Source organism: Pseudophryne corroboree, chromosome 2 (assembly GCF_028390025.1).
Source record: "Pseudophryne corroboree isolate aPseCor3 chromosome 2, aPseCor3.hap2, whole genome shotgun sequence".
NCBI lineage: Eukaryota > Metazoa > Chordata > Amphibia > Anura > Myobatrachidae > Pseudophryne > Pseudophryne corroboree.
Window position 1 is genome coordinate 851,137,824 of NC_086445.1, and position 20,905 is coordinate 851,158,728.

The window sequence follows — 20,905 nt, forward strand, 5'->3', positions numbered from 1 at the left end:
CCTTAATGTCCGATAGGACCCCACAATGGCTCTCAAAAACCTCTGGCTGTTTTAAGTGTGGGGCCAGCAAATGTATCACTTGCTCTTATATTCTGAACAACTCCAAGAGCTTCTGTTCATCTAATTCTATACATTATGAGATCCGTTCATTTATAAACTGCAATAGGTCATTTGTTATTTATTTGTTAGTTTGTAGTTGCAACCTGATCTACGTGGGTAGAACCACACGTAAACTCAGGATTAGATTTTTAGAACATAGACGCAACATACAAAAAGGTTTTCTCTTTCATAGTGTCTCCAGACATTTTTCCGAAAAACATCACAAAAATCCAGATGAAATTCAACTTATCGGCATTGAAACCGTTATGCCGACAGTACGTGGAGGGGATAGACATAGAAAATTATGCTTGAGAGAGAACTATTGGATTCATAAACTTAGGACACTCACACCAGAAGGGCTAAATGAATCCATAGAATTTGACCTGTGTTAAATATGCGATAGCTGACCCCTCACCATTGTCAACCGTTATTTGATTAATACCTTTTTGTCGATTTTCATACCTTATCATGTTACTCATTTATCCTGTACGGATCATATGCAAGCAACCATCTGCATTTGTCATCTAGTGATCTCATATCTAGATTGTTCCATTCTGTCTCTGTACTACTGTGTCTCTCTCACACTAGTAATTTATTTAGAGACATGACAATTTGTTTAAATTAATAGGGGTATCTGTCCACTCTATATCTGAATCATGTGTGCATTAATATTAAGGCTGATGATCAATTAATAAGGTTTATTTTTATTTTTATTTTTTTTAAATAATTTTTTATTTTTTCTTTGTATATTTATCCATATCTGTATTTTATATATTTTTTTATTGATTTTTGTTATTTTTCAAATAACTGGACTCTAACACATTATATCATTAAATTATGCATTTGTTATTATAATCCCAGAATCACTGAATAGGATATTTATACAATACCATATATCTTGTGTCTTGATATCAAGGCACTTTTATATAATAAAGTCTGGTGACCCATATGAATATAAAATAGATGTACCATAACACAGAGCTCCATAGCGATACTGCAATCGGAGCACGTATCGTGGCTCTAATAAGCTCTTACTCTGACCGTAAATGTAATACACGATGCAGTGTGACGGGTAGACATAACACAGTATTGAATAGTGTACTACATTTACCGACATAGTCTATGTCTCTAGTATTATACATCTTCTAAATAAAACTTTAAAACAACAATTATCTGCTAGATCGCAATAGGTACATACTCTTTGAATCGTCTCCTTTTACTATATTGCTCTATATGCATTCTGATTTAATAATCCTGTCCTAATACCTTTAATGTTACAACATATATCATCACTCATTGCACACTCTTCCACTCAGTCCGTCCAGTGGCGTACATGGTAGAGCCACGGACTGACAACGATACAGTTTCAGTGTTCAAATCCCGCAATGGATATGAGTAACTTTATGGCTTTCTATATACCCTCTTGATTTTTAATATTTGTTTGATATAGATTATAGTTATCTTTAGGGTACTAACAATATAACGAGATAATCCGCGTGTTTTCTGAATATTTGTATACCTCCCTCTTTTCCTTAATCTATTTAATTCCGATTACAGATATACTTTCTATTTGCACTCATTGACTATGTTTTTATATGATATACTCAATCTGATGTTATATAGTGTCATTTATTCTATGTTTAATTATCTCTGCCATGGTCAGCTACTTCTATTTTCTTGATCCTATGTTTTTTACTGATGTAGAGCCGTTTTTATTATTAACTATACTATATTGCTTCTAATCATATACTGATTATAGACACCTGTTTAGTGGCTTTAAATACCGGTCACACCAGAGGTAGGAATATACCTTTGATAAAGTCACGTGGAGCGTGACGAAACGCGTTAGGACTCCACCTCTAATACACCTGCTGAGGTCTATCTCTGAATCCACAAGCACTGATCCATCTGATCTCCTCCTGACGGGTTTCTTTCCATCGACTGTGGTAGTGCCTTACACCGCTCCCGGCCAGATATCAACATTGGCGGCTTGATTCTCTTTTTTTCCTCCCGCTGCTGAGCGCCCGTGGGCATTGCAGGACTTGGACCGAGGACGCTCGGTTCAAACACCAGCCCACACAGAGAGGTAATAACAAGCATCTATGACTGAACCCGGTGAGACTGATTAATTGAAAACTTAGGGGCGGTTATAATCACATACCAACCACTACCCCCACCACCAGCATTCAGTGACTGCGGATCTTTTTCAAAGACTGTTCTTAAATATTGAAAAGCAAGACCTCGTTATAGAGACCATTAAGGTGTTTTTATAGATATATGTATGTTTGTTCATAATCAGTTGTCTTTTAACCTTCTTCATGGTTAATAAATTAGTTTGTTTATAATGGTTCTCATCTTTTTATTTTTCTCCTGAGACACAGCGCAGCCGTTTGTTAGCCCTTGAATGGCCTTTTGCTGCTCCTCCATCCTCTGAAGCATATAGAGGGTTGAATTCCACCTCGTTACCACCTCTTGCTTCAGATGATGGCAGGGCAGGTTCAGGAGTGTTTGCTGGTGCTCCAGTCTTCGGCACCCGGTGGCTGAATGCCGAAAGTGGCCCGCAATTCTTCAGGCCACCGACAGCATCGCTTGCACGCCCCTGTCATTTTTTAAATAATTCTGCACCACCAAATTCAATGTATGTGCAAAACATGGGACGTGCTGGAATTTGCCCAGATGTAATGCACGCACAATATTGCTGGCATTGTCCGATGTCACAAATCCCCAGGAGAGTCCATTTGGGGTAAGCCATTCTGCGATGATGTTCCTCAGTTTCCGTAAGAGGTTGTCAGCTGTGTGCCTCTTCTGGAAAGCGGTGATACAAAGCGTAGCCTGCCTAGGAACGAGTTGGCGTTTGCGAGATGCTGCTACTGGTGCCGCCGCTGCTGTTCTTGCTGCGGGAGGCAATACATCTACCCAGTGGGCTGTCACAGTCATATAGTCCTGAGTCTGCCCTGCTCCACTTGTCCACATGTCCGTGGTTAAGTGGACATTGGGTACAACTGCATTTTTTAGGACACTGGTGACTCTTTATCTGAGGTCTGTGTACATTTTCGGTATCGCCTGCCTAGAGAAATGGAAACTAGATTGTATTTGGTACCGGGGATACAGTATCTCAATCAAGTCTGTAGTTGCCTGTGAATTAACGGTGGATAACGGAAACACGTTTCTCACTGCCCAGGCTGCCAAGGCCTGAGTTATCCACTTTGCAGCAGGATGACTGCTGTGATATTTCATCTTCCTCGCAAAGGACTGTTGGACAGTCAATTGCTTACTGGAAGTAGTACAAGTGGTCTTCCGACTTCCCCTCTGGGATGACGATCGACTCCCAGCAGCAACAACAGCAGCACCAGCAGCAGGAGGCGTTAAACTCAAGGATGCATCGGAGGAATCCCAGGCAGGAGAGGACTCATCAGACTTGACAGTGACATGGCCTGCAGGACTATTGGCTTTCCTGTGTAAGGAGGAAATTGACACTGAGGGAGTTGGTGGTGTGGTTTGCAGGAGCTTGGTTACAAGAGGAAGGGATTTAGTGGTCAGTGGACTGCTTCCGCTGTCATCCAAAGTTTTTGAACTTGTCACTGACTTATGATGAATGTAGAGATGAGCGCCTGAAATTTTTCTGGTTTTGTGTTTTGGTTTTGGGTTCGGTTCCGCGGCCGTGTTTTGGGTTCGACCGCGTTTTGGCAAAACCTCACCGAATTTTTTTTGTCGGATTCGGGTGTGTTTTGGATTCGGGTGTTTTTTTAAAAAAACACTAAAAAACAGCTTAAATCATAGAATTTGGGGGTCATTTTGATCCCATATTATTATTAACCTCAAAAACCATAATTTCCACTCATTTTCAGTCTATTCTGAATACCTCACACCTCACAATATTATTTTTAGTCCTAAAATTTGCACCAAGGTCGCTGGATGACTAAGCTAAGCGACACTAGTGGCCGACACAAACACCTGGCCCATCTAGGAGTGTCACTGCAGTGTCACGCAGGATGTCCCTTCCAAAAAACCCTCCCCAATCAGCACATGACGCAAAGAAAAAAAGAGGCGCAATGAGGTAGCTGACTGTGTGAGTAAGATTAGCGACCCTAGTGGCCGACACAAACACCGGGCCCATTTAGGAGTGGCACTGCAGTGTCACGCAGGATGTCCCTTCCAAAAAACCCTCCCCAATCAGCACATGACGCAAAGAAAAAAAGAGGCGCAATGAGGTAGCTGACTGTGTGAGTAAGATTAGCGACCCTAGTGGCCGACACAAACACCGGGCCCATTTAGGAGTGGCACTGCAGTGTCACGCAGGATGTCCCTTCCAAAAAACCCTCCCCAATCAGCACATGACGCAAAGAAAAAAAGAGGCGCAATGAGGTAGCTGACTGTGTGAGTAAGATTAGCGACCCTAGTGGCCGACACAAACACCGGGCCCATTTAGGAGTGGCACTGCAGTGTCACGCAGGATGTCCCTTCCAAAAAACCCTCCCCAAACAGCACATGACGCAAAGAAAAAGAAAAGAAAAAAGAGGTGCAAGATGGAATTGTCCTTGGGCCCTCCCACCCACCCTTATGTTGTATAAACAAAACAGGACATGCACACTTTAACCAACCCATCATTTCAGTGACAGGGTCTGCCACACGACTGTGACTGATATGACGGGTTGGTTTGGACCCCCCCCAAAAAAGAAGCAATTAATCTCTCCTTGCACAAACTGGCTCTACAGAGGCAAGATGTCCACCTCATCATCACCCTCCGATATATCACCGTGTACATCCCCCTCCTCACAGATTATCAATTCGTCCCCACTGGAATCCACCATCTCAGCTCCCTGTGTACTTTGTGGAGGCAATTGCTGCTGGTCAATGTCTCCGCGGAGGAATTGATTATAATTCATTTTAATGAACATCATCTTCTCCACATTTTCTGGATGTAACCTCGTACGCCGATTGCTGACAAGGTGAGCGGCGGCACTAAACACTCTTTCGGAGTACACACTTGTGGGAGGGCAACTTAGGTAGAATAAAGCCAGTTTGTGCAATGGCCTCCAAATTGCCTCTTTTTCCTGCCAGTATAAGTATGGACTGTGTGACGTGCCTACTTGGATGCGGTCACTCATATAATCCTCCACCATTCTTTCAATGGTGAGAGAATCATATGCAGTGACAGTAGACGACATGTCCGTAATCGTTGTCAGGTCCTTCAGTCCGGACCAGATGTCAGCATCAGCAGTCGCTCCAGACTGCCCTGCATCACCGCCAGCGGGTGGGCTCGGAATTCTGAGCCTTTTCCTCGCACCCCCAGTTGCGGGAGAATGTGAAGGAGGAGATGTTGACAGGTCGCGTTCCGCTTGACTTGACAATTTTCTCACCAGCAGGTCTTTCAACCCCAGCAGACTTGTGTCTGCCGGAAAGAGAGATCCAAGGTAGGCTTTAAATCTAGGATCGAGCACGGTGGCCAAAATGTAGTGCTCTGATTTCAACAGATTGACCACCCGTGAATCCTTGTTAAGCGAATTAAGGGCTCCATCCACAAGTCCCACATGCCTAGCGGAATCGCTCCGTGTTAGCTCCTCCTTCAATGTCTCCAGCTTCTTCTGCAAAAGCCTGATGAGGGGAATGACCTGACTCAGGCTGGCAGTGTCTGAACTGACTTCACGTGTGGCAAGTTCAAAGGGCATCAGAACCTTGCACAACGTTGAAATCATTCTCCACTGCGCTTGAGACAGGTGCATTCCACCTCCTATATCGTGCTCAATTGTATAGGCTTGAATGGCCTTTTGCTGCTCCTCCAACCTCTGAAGCATATAGAGGGTTGAATTCCACCTCGTTACCACTTCTTGCTTCAGATGATGGCAGGGCAGGTTCAGTAGTTTTTGGTGGTGCTCCAGTCTTCTGTACGTGGTGCCTGTACGCCGAAAGTGTCCCGCAATTTTTCTGGCCACCGACAGCATCTCTTGCACGCCCCTGTCGTTTTTTAAATAATTCTGCACCACCAAATTCAAGGTATGTGCAAAACATGGGACGTGCTGGAATTTGCCCATATTTAATGCACACACAATATTGCTGGCGTTGTCCGATGCCACAAATCCACAGGAGAGTCCAATTGGGGTAAGCCATTCCGCGATGATCTTCCTCAGTTGCCGTAAGAGGTTTTCAGCTGTGTGCGTATTCTGGAAAGCGGTGATACAAAGCGTAGCCTGCCTAGGAAAGAGTTGGCGTTTGCGAGATGCTGCTACTGGTGCCGCCGCTGCTGTTCTTGCGGCGGGAGTCCATACATCTACCCAGTGGGCTGTCACAGTCATATAGTCCTGACCCTGCCCTGCTCCACTTGTCCACATGTCCGTGGTTAAGTGGACATTGGGTACAACTGCATTTTTTAGGACACTGGTGAGTCTTTTTCTGACGTCCGTGTACATTCTCGGTATCGCCTGCCTAGAGAAGTGGAACCTAGATGGTATTTGGTAACGGGGGCACACTGCCTCAATAAATTGTCTAGTTCCCTGTGAACTAACGGCGGATACCGGACGCACGTCTAACACCAACATAGTTGTCAAGGCCTCAGTTATCCGCTTTGCAGCAGGATGACTGCTGTGATATTTCATCTTCCTCGCAAAGGACTGTTGAACAGTCAATTGCTTACTGGAAGTAGTACAAGTGGGCTTACGACTTCCCCTCTGGGATGACCATCGACTCCCAGCAGCAACAACAGCAGCGCCAGCAGCAGTAGGCGTTACACGCAAGGATGCATCGGAGGAATCCCAGGCAGGAGAGGACTCGTCAGAATTGCCAGTGACATGGCCTGCAGGACTATTGGCATTCCTGGGGAAGGAGGAAATTGACACTGAGGGAGTTGGTGGTCAGTGGACTGCTTCCGCTGTCACCCAAAGTTTTTGAACTTGTCACTGACTTATTATGAATGCGCTGCAGGTGACGTATAAGGGAGGATGTTCCGAGGTGGTTAACGTCCTTACCCCTACTTATTACAGCTTGACAAAGGGAACACACGGCTTGACACCTGTTGTCCGCATTTCTGTTGAAATAGTTCCACACCGAAGAGCTGATTTTTTTGGTATTTTCACCAGGCATGTCAACGGCCATATTCCTCCCACGGACAACAGGTGTCTCCCCGGGTGCCTGACTTAAACAAACCACCTCACCATCAGAATCCTCCTGGTCAATTTCCTCCCCAGCGCCAGCAACACCCATATCCTCCTCATCCTGGTGTACTTCAACACTGACATCTTCAATCTGACTATCAGGAACTGGACTGCGGGTGCTCCTTCCAGCACTTGCAGGGGGCGTGCAAATGGTGGAAGGCGCATGCTCTTCACGTCCAGTGTTGGGAAGGTCAGGCATCGCAACCGACACAATTGGACTCTCCTTGTGGATTTGGGATTTCGAAGAACGCACAGTTCTTTGCGGTGCTACTGCTTTTGCCAGCTTGAGTCTTTTCATTTTTCTAGCGAGAGGCTGAGTGCCTCCATCCTCATGTGATGCTGAACCACTAGCCATGAACATAGGCCAGGGCCTCAGCCGTTCCTTGCCACTCCGTGTGGTAAATGGCATATTGGCAAGTTTACGCTTCTCCTCCGACAATTTTATTTTAGGTTTTGGAGTCCTTTTTTTACTGATATTTGGTGTTTTGGATTTGACATGCTCTGTACTATGACATTGGGCATCGGCCTTGGCAGACGACGTTGCTGGCATTTCATCGTCTCGGCCATGACTAGTGGCAGCAGCTTCAGCACGAGGTGGAAGTGGATCTTGATCTTTCCCTAATTTTGGAACCTCAACATTTTTGTTCTCCATATTTTAATAGGCACAACTAAAAGGCACCTCAGGTAAACAATGGAGATGGATGGATACTAGTATACAATTATGGACGGACTGCCGAGTGCCGACACAGAGGTAGCTACAGCCGTGAACTACCGTACTGTGTCTGCTGCTAATATAGACTGGTTGATAAAGAGATGTCGTAGTATGTATGTATGAAGAAGAAGGAAAAAAAAAACACGGTTAGGTGGTATACAATTATGGACGGACTGCCGAGTGCCGACACAGAGGTAGCCACAGCCGTGAACTACTGTACTGTACTGTGTCTGCTGCTAATATAGACTGGTTGATAAAGAGATGTCGTAGTATGTATGTATGAAGAAGAAAGAAAAAAAAACCACGGGTAGGTGGTATACAATTATGGACGGACTGCCGAGTGCCGACACAGAGGTAGCCACAGCCGTGAACTACCGTACTGTACTGTGTCTGCTGCTAATATAGACTGGTTGATAAAGAGATGTAGTAGTATGTATGTATAAAGAAGAAAGAAAAAAAAACCACGGGTAGGTGGTATACAATTATGGACGGACTGCCGAGTGCCGACACAGAGGTAGCCACAGCCATGAACTACCGTACTGTACTGTGTCTGCTGCTAATATAGACTGGTTGATAAAGAGATGTCGTAGTATGTATGTATGAAGAAGAAAGAAAAAAAAACCACGGTTAGGTGGTATACAATTATGGACGGACTGCCGAGTGCCGACACAGAGGTAGCCACAGCCGTGAACTACCGTACTGTACTGTGTCTGCTGCTAATATAGACTGGTTGATAAAGAGATGTCGTAGTATGTATGTATAAAGAAGAAAGAAAAAAAAACCACGGTTAGGTGGTATACAATTATGGACGGACTGCCGAGTGCCGACACAGAGGTAGCCACAGCCGTGAACTACCGTACTGTACTGTGTCTGCTGCTAATATAGACTGGTTGATAAAGAGATGTCGTAGTATGTATGTATGAAGAAGAAAGAAAAAAAAAAACACGGTTAGGTGGTATACAATTATGGACGGACTGCCGAGTGCCGACACAGAGGTAGCCACAGCCGTGAACTACCGTACTGTACTGTGTCTGCTGCTAATATAGACTGGTTGATAAAGAGATGTCGTAGTATGTATGTATAAAGAAGAAAGAAAAAAAAACCACGGTTAGGTGGTATACAATTATGGACGGACTGCCGAGTGCCGACACAGAGGTAGCCACAGCCGTGAACTACCGTACTGTACTGTGTCTGCTGCTAATATAGACTGGTTGATAAAGAGATGTAGTAGTATGTATGTATAAAGAAGAAAGAAAAAAAAACCACGGGTAGGTGGTATACAATTATGGATGGACTGCCGAGTGCCGACACAGAGGTAGCTACAGCCGTGAACTACCGTACTGTGTCTACTGCGACTGGATGATAAATAATGATATAAAAAATATATATATATCACTACTGCAGCCGGACAGGTATATATATTATATAATGACGGACCTGCTGGACACTGTCTGTCAGCAGAATGAGTTTTTTATAGAATAAAAAAAAAAACACCACACAAGTGAAGTCACACGACGAGTGTTTAACTTTTTCAGGCAATCACAATATAGTATACTACTAACTATACTGGTGGTCAGTGTGGTCAGGTCACTGGTCAGTCACACTGGCAGTGGCACTCCTGCAGCAAAAGTGTGCACTGTTTAATTTTAATATAATATGTACTCCTGGCTCCTGCTATAACCTATAACTGGCACTGCAGTGCTCCCCAGTCTCCCCCACAATTATAAGCTGTGTGAGCTGAGCACAGTCAGATATATAATATATACATAGATGATGCAGCACACTGGGCTGAGCAGTGCACACAGATATGGTATGTGACTGTCTTGTACTCCTGGCTCCTGCTATAACCTATAACTGGCACTGCAGTGCTCCCCAGTCTCCCCCACAATTATAAGCTGTGTGAGCTGAGCACAGTCAGATATATAATATATACATAGATGATGCAGGCATGCAGCACACTGGGCTGAGCAGTGCACACAGATATGGTATGTGACTGAGTCACTGTGTGTACCGTTTTTTTCAGGCAGAGAACGGATATATTAAATAAAACAACTGCACTGCTGGTGGTCACTGTGGTCAGTCACTAAACTCTGCACTCTCTTCTACAGTATCAGCCTCAGGTCAATCTCTCTCTCTCTCTCCTAATCTAAATGGAGAGGACGCCAGCCACGTCCTCTCCCTATCAATCTCAATGCACGTGTGAAAATGGCGGCGACGCGCGGCTCCTTATATAGAATCCGAGTCTCGCGAGAATCCGACAGCGTCATGATGACGTTCGGGCGCGCTCGGGTTAACCGAGCAAGGCGGGAAGATCCGAGTCGCTCGGACCCGTGAAAAAAAACATGAAGTTCGTGCGGGTTCGGATTCAGAGAAACCGAACCCGCTCATCTCTAGATGAATGCGCTGCAGGTGACGTATAAGGGAGGATGTTCCGAGGTGGTTAACATCCTTACCCCTACTTATTACACCTTGACAAAAAGGCAACACACGGCTTGACACCTGTTGTCCGCATTTGTGTTAAAATAGTTCCACACCGAAGAGGTGATTTTTTTTGTAATTTGACCAGGCATGTCAATGGCCATATTCCTCCCACGGACAACAGGTGTCTCCCCGGGTGCCTGACTTAAACAAACCACCTCACCATCAGAATCCTCCTTGTCAATTTCCTCCTCAGCGCCAGCAACACCCATATCCTCATCCTGGTGTACTTCAACAGTGACATCTTCAATTTGACTATCAGGAACTGGACTGCGGGTGCTCCTTCCAGCACTTGCAGGGGGCGTGCAAATGGTGAAAGGCGCCACCTCTTCCCGTCCAGTGTTGGGAAGGTCAGGCATCGCAGCCAACACAATTGGACTCTCCTTGGGGATTTGTGATTTAGAAGAACGCACAGTTCTTTGCTGTGCTTTTGCCAGCTTAATCTTTTCATTTTTCTAGCGAGAGGATGAGTGCTTCCATCCTCATGTGAAGCTAAACCACTAGCCATGAACATAGGCCAGGGCCTCAGCCGTTCCTTGCCACTCCGTGTCGTAAATGGCATATTGGCAAGTTTACGCTTCTCCTCAGACGCTTTTAATTTAGATTTTTGGGTCATTTTACTGAACTTTTGTGTTTTGGATTTTACATGCTCTCTACTATGACATTGGGCATCAGCCTTGGCAGACGACGTTGATGGCATTTCATCGTCTTGGCCATGACTAGTGGCAGCAGCTTCAGCACGAGGTGGAAGTGGATCTTGATCTTTCCCTATTTTACCCTCCACATTTTTGTTCTCCATTTTTTAATGTGTGGAATTATATGCCAGTATCAATAGCAATGGCCTACTACTATCTATACTGCGCACAACTGAAATGCACCACAGGTATGGATGGATAGTATACTTGACGACACAGTGGTAGGTAGAGCAGTGGCCTACTGTACCGTACTGCTATATATTATATACTTGTGGTCAGCAAACTGTGCAAAACTGAAATGCACCACAGGTATGGATGGATAGTATACTTGACGACACAGAGGTAGGTAGAGCAGTGGCCTACTGTACCTTAATGCTATATATTATATACTGGTGGTCAGCAAACTGTGCAAAACTGAAATGCACCACAGGTATGGATGGATAGTATACTTGACGACACAGAGGTAGGTAGAGCAGTGGCCTACTGTACCTTAATGCTATATATTATATACTGGTGGTCAGCAAACTGTGCAAAACTGAAATGCACCACAGGTATGGATGGATAGTATACTTGACGACACAGAGGTAGGTAGAGCAGTGGCCTTCTGTACCGTACTCCTTTATATTATATACTGGTGGTCAGCAAGATTATGCACTGTACTCCTACTGTATACTACAATGCAGCACAGATATGGAGCGTTTTTCAGGCAGAGAACGTATAATACTGGTGGTCACTGGTCAGCAAAACTCTGCACTGTACTCCTCCAATATAATATACTGGTGGTCCCCAGTACCCACAATAAAGCAGTGTGAGCACAGATAAATGCAGCACACTGAGCACAGATATGGAGCGTTTTTCAAGCAGACAACGTATACTGGTGGTCACTGGTCAGCAAAACTCTGCACTGTACTCCTCCTATATAATATACTGGTGGTCCCCAGTACCCACAATAAAGCAGTGTGAGCACAGATATATGCAGCACACTGAGCACAGATATGGAGCGTTTTTCAGGCAGACAACGTATAATACTGGTGGTCACTGGTCAGCAAAACTCTGCACTGTACTCCTCCTATATAATATACTGGTGGTCCCCAGTCCCCACAATAAAGCAGTGTGAGCACAGATATATGCAGCACACTGAGCACAGATATGGAGCGTTTTTCAGGCAGACAACGTATAATACTGGTGGTCACTGGTCATAAAAAACTCTGCACTGTACTCCTCCTATATAATATACTGGTGGTCCCCAGTCACCACAATAAAGCAGTGTGAGCACAGATATATGCAGCACACTGAGCACAGATAAGGAGCATTTTTCAGGCAGACAACGTATAATACTGGTGGTCACTGGTCAGCAAAACTCTGCACTGTACTCCTCCTATATAATATACTGGTGGTCCCCAGTACCCACAATAAAGCAGTGTGAGCACAGATATATGCAGCACACTGAGCACAGATATGGAGCGTTTTTCAGGCAGACAACGTATAATACTGATGGTCACTGGTCAGCAAAACTCTGCACTGTACTCCTCCTATATAATATACTGGTGGTCCCCAGTCACCACAATAAAGCAGTGTGAGCACAGATATATGCAGCATACTGAGCACAGATATGGAGCGTTTTTCAGGCAGACAACGTATACTGGTGGTCACTGGTCAGCAAAACTCTGCACTGTACTCTTCCTATATAATACTGCTGGTCCCCAGTCCCCACAATAAAGCAGTGTGAGCACAGATATATGCAGCACACTGAGCACAGATATTGAGCGTTTTTCAGGCAGACAACGTATAATACTGGTGGTCACTGGTCAGCAAAACTCTGCACTGTACTCCTCCTATAATACTGCTGGTCCCCAGAATAAAGATATGCAGCCCCCTGAAACAAAGTGAGAGGACGCCAGCCACGTCCTCTCACTATCATTTCCAATGCACGAGTGAAAAATGGCGGCGACGCGCGGCTCCTTATATAGAATCCGAATCTCGCGAGAATCCGACAGCGGGATGATGACGTTCGGGCGCGCTCGGGTTAACCGAGCCATACGGGAGAATCCGAGCATGCCTCGGACCCGTGTAAAATGGGTGATGTTCGGGGGGGTTCGGTTTCCGAGGAACCGAACCCGCTCATCTCTATTCAGAACAGACTATTGCTCGCTGGATCTGTAACACGATTCAGCAGGCTTATTCTACGGCTGGATTGCCGTTACCAAAATCGGTTAAGGCTCATTCCACTAGGAAGGTGGGCTCTTCTTGGGCGGCTGCCCGAGGTGTCTCGGCATTACAACTGTGTCGACCTGCTACTTGGTCGGGGTCAAACACCTTTGCAAAGTTCTATAAGTTTGATACCCTGGCTGAGGAGGACCTCCTGTTTGCTCAATCGGTGCTGCAGAGTCATCCGCACTCTCCCGCCCGTTTGGGAGCTTTGGTATAATCCCCATGGTCCTTACGGAGTCCCCAGCATCCTCTAGGATGTAAGAGAAAATAAGATTTTAAACCTACCGGTAAATCTTTTTCTCGTAGTCCATAGAGGATGCTGGGCGCCCGTCCCAAGTGCGGACTACTTCTGCAAGACTTGTATATAGTTTTGCTTACATAAGGGTTATGTTATAGTTTTCATCGGTATCAGACTGATGCTGTGTTGTTTTCATACTGTTAACTGGTTAGTATATCACAAGTTATACGGTGTGGATGGTGTGGGCTGGTATGAATCTTGCCCTTGGATTAACAAAAATCCTTTCCTCGTACTGTCCGTCTCCTCTGGGCATAGTTTTTCTAACTGAGGTCTGGAGGAGGGGCCTAGAGGGAGGAGCCAGTGCACACCCATACCTAAAGTTCTTTCTTAAAGTGCCCATGTCTCCTGCGGAGCCCGTCTATCCCCCATGGTCCTTACAGAGTCCCCAGCATCCTCTACGGACTACGAGAAAAAGATTTACCGGTAGGTTTAAAATCTTATTTTTCTCCATCTAGCGTGTAGGATGCTAATGTGTTTTTTGTCCCAAAATGCATAACTTTGCATTTTTCTATGTTGAACCTCATTTTCCATTTAGACACCAAGAATTCCAGTTTAACTAAGTCATTCTGTAGAGCAGGGATGGGGAACCTTCGGCCCTCCAGCTGTTGTTAAACTACACATCCCAGCATGCCCTGCAACAGTTTTAGCATGACCAAATAGAAAAAAACTGTAGCGAGGCATGCTGGTATGTGTAGTTCAACATCAGCTGGAGGGCCAAAGGTTCCCCACCCCTGCTGTAGAGACTCCATATCGGTTTCTGAATTAATTACCTTACACAGTTTAGTGTCGTCTGCAAAGATTGACACTGTGCTTTCCAGACCTATTCCTAGATCATTGATAAATATAATGAACAACAGTGGGCTAAGAACGGCCCTTGTGGTATTCCACTGACTACTGGTGCCCAGCTGGAGAACATCCCATTGACCACTACTCATTGTACCCTGTTATCAAGCCAATTACCTATCCATATACAAATAGTATTTCCTAGGCGAAGTTCCCTTAATTTGTGGACCAGTCTCCTATGCGGCACTGTATCGAAGGCTTTTGCAAAATAAGTAAACCACATCCACTGCTTTTCCATGATCAAGATTCTTGCTCACTTCCTCATAGAGCTAATTAAGTTGGTTTGACATGATCTGTTCCTTACAAACCCATGCTGACTTTTAATAATAAACTTAGTTGCCTGTAGGTGCTCCTCTATGCTATCCCTCGAAATGCCTTCGACTATTTTACCCACTATAGAAGTTAAACTAACTGGTCTATAGTTTCCAGGATTATTTTTAGATCCCTTTTTAAATAAAGGCATTATCTCAGCTATGCGCCAATCCTTTGGTACCACGCCTGATCTAATCGAACTATTGAAAATCAGGTATAGGGGTTTTGCTAGCTGTGTCTTAAGCTCCATAATAACCCTCGGATGAAAACCGTCTGGGCCTGGTGATTTATTAATCTTTATTTTGCTTAGTCTCTCCAGGACTACTTCCTCACTTAAACAGGAATACAGCCAAGATTAATTACCTTCACTGTCTTTAAGCACTACTGTCACCTGTGCATCCTCCCTGGTGAATACTGACGAAAAAAATTTGTTCAATATTTCCGCTTTTAATTTGTCGTTTGTCAATGATCCCAATTCATCTTCTAATGGGCCCACGTTCTCCTTCTTCAACCTTTTACTGTTTATATATTTATAAAACTTTTTAGGATCGGTTTTACTCTCTATAGCGATTTGCTTTTCGTTTGCAATTTTAGCTGCTCTTATCACATTTTTGCATCTTTTATTGCATTCCTTGTCAAACCTGAATGACTCCTCCCCTCCATTAGATTTAAATGTTTTAAAAGCACGCCTCTTATTAGCCATTGCTTCTTTGGCCTCCTTATTAAGTCACATTGGTTTGTGCTTAATACTCCTGCATTTACTGCTCATTGGAATGAATTTGTGAATATTGCTTTCAAGCAACCCTTTTAAAGCATCCCACTTTTCTGAAGTGTCCTTGCCATGAAACAACTCTTCCCAATCAATGCTGTTTAGTGCCCGTCTCAGCATATTGAAGTTAGCTTTTCTAAAGTTGAATGTTTTGGTTGCTCCCTTATAGCTATTTTTCTTGAAACTGATGTCAAAAGTGATCATATAGCGATCGCTGTTTCCCAAGGTCTCCCCAACTTTAATGTTTGATGTAATGTCCACATTATTGGTAATAACTAGGTCCAGAATAGTTTTACCTCTAGTTGGGTCCACGACTAATTGAGTCAAGAATTGATCCTTCAATGTATTTAAAAACCTTCTGCTCCTAGTTTTAGGATAGTTAAAGTCTCCTAACACTAGGATGTCCCCCATTCCTGCTGCTTTTTCTATTTGCTGTAAGAGTTGTTCCTCCTCATGTGCGCTGATATCCGGTTGCTTGTAACACGTGCCAATGACTAGTTTCTTTGCTTCAGTGCCCTCACTTATGATCTCAACCCATAGTGACTCCACGTTATCTCCAATCCTCTTGTAGATAGTATCTATTATGCATGGCTTAAGAGATGGTTTAACGAAGAGACATATCCCTTCTCCCCTTTTGGTAGCCCTATCCCTTCTAAAAAGAGAATAACCCTCCAAAACCGCAACCCAGTCGTGAGAGTCGTCCCACCATGTTTCCATAATACCTATAATATGGTTTCGGAATTTTGATACAAGACATTATAATTCTCCCATTTTACCTGATAGGCTTCTTGCATTCGCAAGCATACATTTTAGCTTAGTGTTTCCTTTGATGGTTTGTTTTAATGGTACAGTATCTTACCTGTATTTACAAGTGTCTTTCTAGAATTACTCTTACCTATTGTTAATCTCCTCCCTCCATTTCCACCTTCATCATATTTAATACCTCCTTCCTCACTACTAGCACTATTTGACGTAATAAGTCCTTCTATGTACCACCCCCTGATGTTAGTATCTTCCCTTATCCTTTTCTATATTCTGTATTGTTGTGGAAAACTCATCCATAGGTAATAAATTTTGAATATCTCGGACAATACCTGTGTCCGTAAATCCGGTGTCAATACCCATGCAGATACCCTTGCCTGCTGATTTTTCGCTGCCCCCTTCTCCTCACCCTAATTGTTCCTTACACCGATCTTTATTGTTCTCCCTGTTTGTCCCGTAGATTCTAGCTAAACCCTCCCCCAGGCTCCTAGTTTAAAAGCTCCTCCAACCTTCTAACCATCCTACCCCCCAGCACCGCAGCCCCTTCCTCATTCAGAGCAATCCATCACAACAAAAAAGATGGCGCCTGACTGAGAAGTCCGCCCAGTGTTCCAAGAACACAAACCCCTCCTTCCTACACCAGTCTCTAAGCCACACATTTACCTCTCTGATCTCTCTCTGCCTTCCTGGGCTAGCACGTAGCACTGGCAATATTTCTGAGAATATTACCTTAGATGTCCTTGCCTTTATTTTCTTGCCTAATTCCCTATAGTCTTTCTTAAGGACATCCCACCTACCACTAACTTTGTCATTGGTGCCAACATGCACCAAGACTGCCGGGTCTTTACCAGCCCCTCCCAACAATCTATCTACCCGGTCCGCGATGTGCCATATCCGAGCACCCGGGAGACAACAGACTGTATGGCGATCACAGTCTTGGTAACAGTTTGCCCTGTCTGTTCTCCTGATGATAGAATCCCCTACCACCACAATCTAACTAGACATCTTACTATCTTTTTTCCCATCTGTATCGGAGGGACCGGTCCTCTGGTTGCTAGAGGGAACAGTCTCCTCTGGTTCCGTCATTTCCTCAATGTCATCCCCAGAATCTTCGGCCAATCTGGCAAATTTGTTGGGGTTTGGCTGATCAGAAATGTCCTGTCTCCTCCTCCCCCTTTTCTTCTTCCTTCTCCCCCTTTTCTTCTTCCTTCTAGTAATTTCAGCCACAGTTGTGTGGCAGACCCTGTCGCTGAAATGATTGGTTTGTTAAAGTGAGCATGTCCTGTTTATACAACATAAAAGTGGAAGGGCCCAAGGACAATTCCATCTTGCACCTCTTTTTCTTCTTTGCATGATGTGCTGTTTGGGGACTAGTTTTTTAAGTGCCATCCTGTCTGCAGCTACAGTGTCACTCCTAGATGGGCCAGGTGTTTGTGCCGCACACTTGTGTTGCTTAGCTTAGTCATACAGCTACCTCATTGAACATCTTTTTCTTCTTTGCATCATGTGCTGTGTGGGGACTAGTTTTTTAAGTGCCATTCTGTCGGGCACTGCAGTGCCACTCCTAGATTTGCCAGTTGTTTGTGCCACACACTTGTGTTGCTTAGCTTAGTCATACAGCTACCTAATTGCACCTCTTTTTCTTCTGTGCATCATGTGCTGTTTGGGGACTAGTTTTTGAATAGTGCCATCCTGTCTGACACTGCAGTGCCACTCCTAGATGGGCCAGGTGTTTGTGCCGCACACTTGTGTCGCTTAGCTTTGTCATACAGCCACCTTGGTGAAACCTTTTGGCCTAAAAAACAATTTTGTGAGGTGTGAAGTGTGCAGAATAGACAGGAAATGAGTGGAAGAGAATGTTATTGAGGTTAATAATACCATAGAATCAAAATTACCCCCAAATTCTGTGATTATAGCTATTTTTATGTTTTTTTTCCAAAAATCATCCAGATCCAAAACCAAAACACGAAAGGGTGGTTTTGGCAAAACCAACCCAAAGCCAAAACACGAGCGGGGAATTAGAACCAAAGCCAAAACACAAATCACGAAAAGTGCACACTGCACATCTGTACTTATATTGGCCCTCATTCCGAGTTGTTCGCTCGCAAGGCGATTTTAGCAGAGTTACACACGCTAAGCCGCCCCCTACTGGGAGTGAATCTTAGCTTCTTAAAATTGCGAACGATGTATTCGCAATATTGCGATTACAAACTACTTAGCAGTTTCAGAGTAGCTTTAGACTTACTCGGCATCTGCGATCAGTTCAGTGCTTGTCGTTCCTGGTTTGACGTCACAAACACACCCAGCGTTCGCCCAGACACTCCTCCGTTTCTCCAGCCACTCCTGCGTTTTTTCCGGAAACGGTAGCGCTTTCATCCACATGCCCATAAAACGCCGTGTTTCCGCCCAGTAACACCCATTTCCTGTCAATCACATTACGTTCGCCGGAGCGAAGAAAAAGCCGTGAGTAAAAAAACTATCTTCATAGCAAAATTACTTGGCGCAGTCGCAGTGCGAACATTGCGCATGCGTACTAAGCAGAAAAACGCTGCGATGCGAAGAAAAATACAGAGCGAACGACTCGGAATGAGGGCCATAGTGCTTTTCTCCAGCAGGACTCAAAGTCACTTTACAGACGAAAAATAAAACAGCACTGATAACTAGAGATGAGCGGGTTCAGTTCCCTGAGAACCGAACACCCCTGAACTTCATGCTCTGAGTCTGGATCCGAGTCCGGCTCGCATTTTCGCACCAGACTCGGAAACCAGAATGAGGCAAAACATCATCATCCCGCTGTTGGATTCTCACGCGTCACCTCCATTTTCACTTCAGTTCTGGAGAGTGTAGCGAGAGGACGTGTCTCCTGAGTGTCTGTGCGGGAAAGTGGTGTGGTGACCTGCTCTTTTGTAGCATTCCAGTGACGCTGTCTTGTGCTGCATCAGTCAAGTGGTGGTGTCTTGTGCTGCATCAGTCCAGTCACAGTAGTGGTGTCCTGTGCTGCTATAAGTCCAGTCCAGTGGTACTGTCTTGTGCTGCATCAGTAGAGTCGTGGTGTCCTGTACTGCCATAAGTCCAGTGGTGATGTCCTGTGCTGCCATAAGTCCAGTGGCGCTGCTGTACAAGTCCAGTCCAGTGGTGCTGCCGTATAAGTCCAGTCCAGTGGTGATGCCATATAAGTCCAGTCCAGATGTGCTGCCATAAAAGTCCAGTGGTGCTGCCATATAAGTCCAGTGGTACTGCCATAGAAATTCTGCAGTACTGCCACATAAGTCCAGCGGTACTGCCTTATATGTACAGCGGTACTGCTGAATAAGTCCTGCAGTACTGATGAATAAGTCCAGCAGTACTGCCGTATAAGCCCAGTAGTGCTTTATAAGACCAGTACAGTGGTGCTGTCTTGTGCAGCATCAGTCCAGTCGCTCCAATGGTGGTGTCCTGTGCTGCCATAAGTCCAGTGGTGGTGTCCTAAACTGCCATAAGTCCAGTTGTGCTGCCATATAAGTCCAGTCCAGTGGTGCTGCCATACAAGTCCTGTCCAGTTGTGCTGCCATATAAGTCTAGGGGTATTGCTGTATAAGTCCAGTCCAGTGGTGCTACCGTATTTGTCCAGCAATACTGCTGTACAAGTCCAGGGGTACTGCCGTATAATTCCAGGGGTACTGCTGTATAAGTCCAGTGGTGCTGTATAAGTCCAGTCCAGTGGTGCTGTCTTGTGCTGCATCAGTTAAGTCACTCCAGTGGTGGTGTCCTGTGCTGCCATAAGTCCAGTGGTGGTGTCCCATTGTGCCATAAGTCCAGTGGTGCTGCCATATACTGTATGTCCAGTCCAGTGCAGTCCAGTGGTGCTGCCGTATATGTCCAGTCCAGTCCAGTGCAGACTTATACGGCAGTACTGCTAGACTTATATGGCAGTACCAATGGACTTATACAGCAGTACCTTATACTGCAGCACCACGGGACCGGACTTATATGGCAGCACCACTGGATTGGACTTATATGGCAGCACCACTAGACTGGATTTATACGGCAGCACCACTGGACTGGAATGATATGGTCCAGTCCAGTGGGGCTGCCATATACGTCCAGTCCAGTGGTGCTACCATATAAGTCCAGTCCAGTGGTGCAGCCATATAAGTCATGTGGTAATGCCGTATAAGTGCAGTCCAGTAGTGCTGCCATATATGTCCAGTCCAGTGGTGCTGCCATTTAAGTCCAGTTCAGTGGTGCTGCCATATAAGTCCAGTCCAGTGGTGCTGCTGTATAAGTTATGGAGTACTGCTGTATAAGTCCAGTCCAGTGGTGCTGCCATATAAGTAAAGTCCAGTGGTGCTGCCGTATAAGTCCAGTGGTGCTGTATAAGTCCAGTCCAATGGTGCTGTCTTGTGCTGCATCAGTCAAGTCACTTCAGTGGTGGTGCCCTGTGCTGCCATAAGTCCAGTGGTGGTGTCCTGTGGTGCCATAAGTCCAGTGGTGCTGCCGTATATATGCAGTCCAGTGCAGTTTAGTGGTGCTGCTGTATATGTCCAGTCCAGTGCAGACATATACGGCAGTACTGCTAGACTTATATGGCAGTACCGC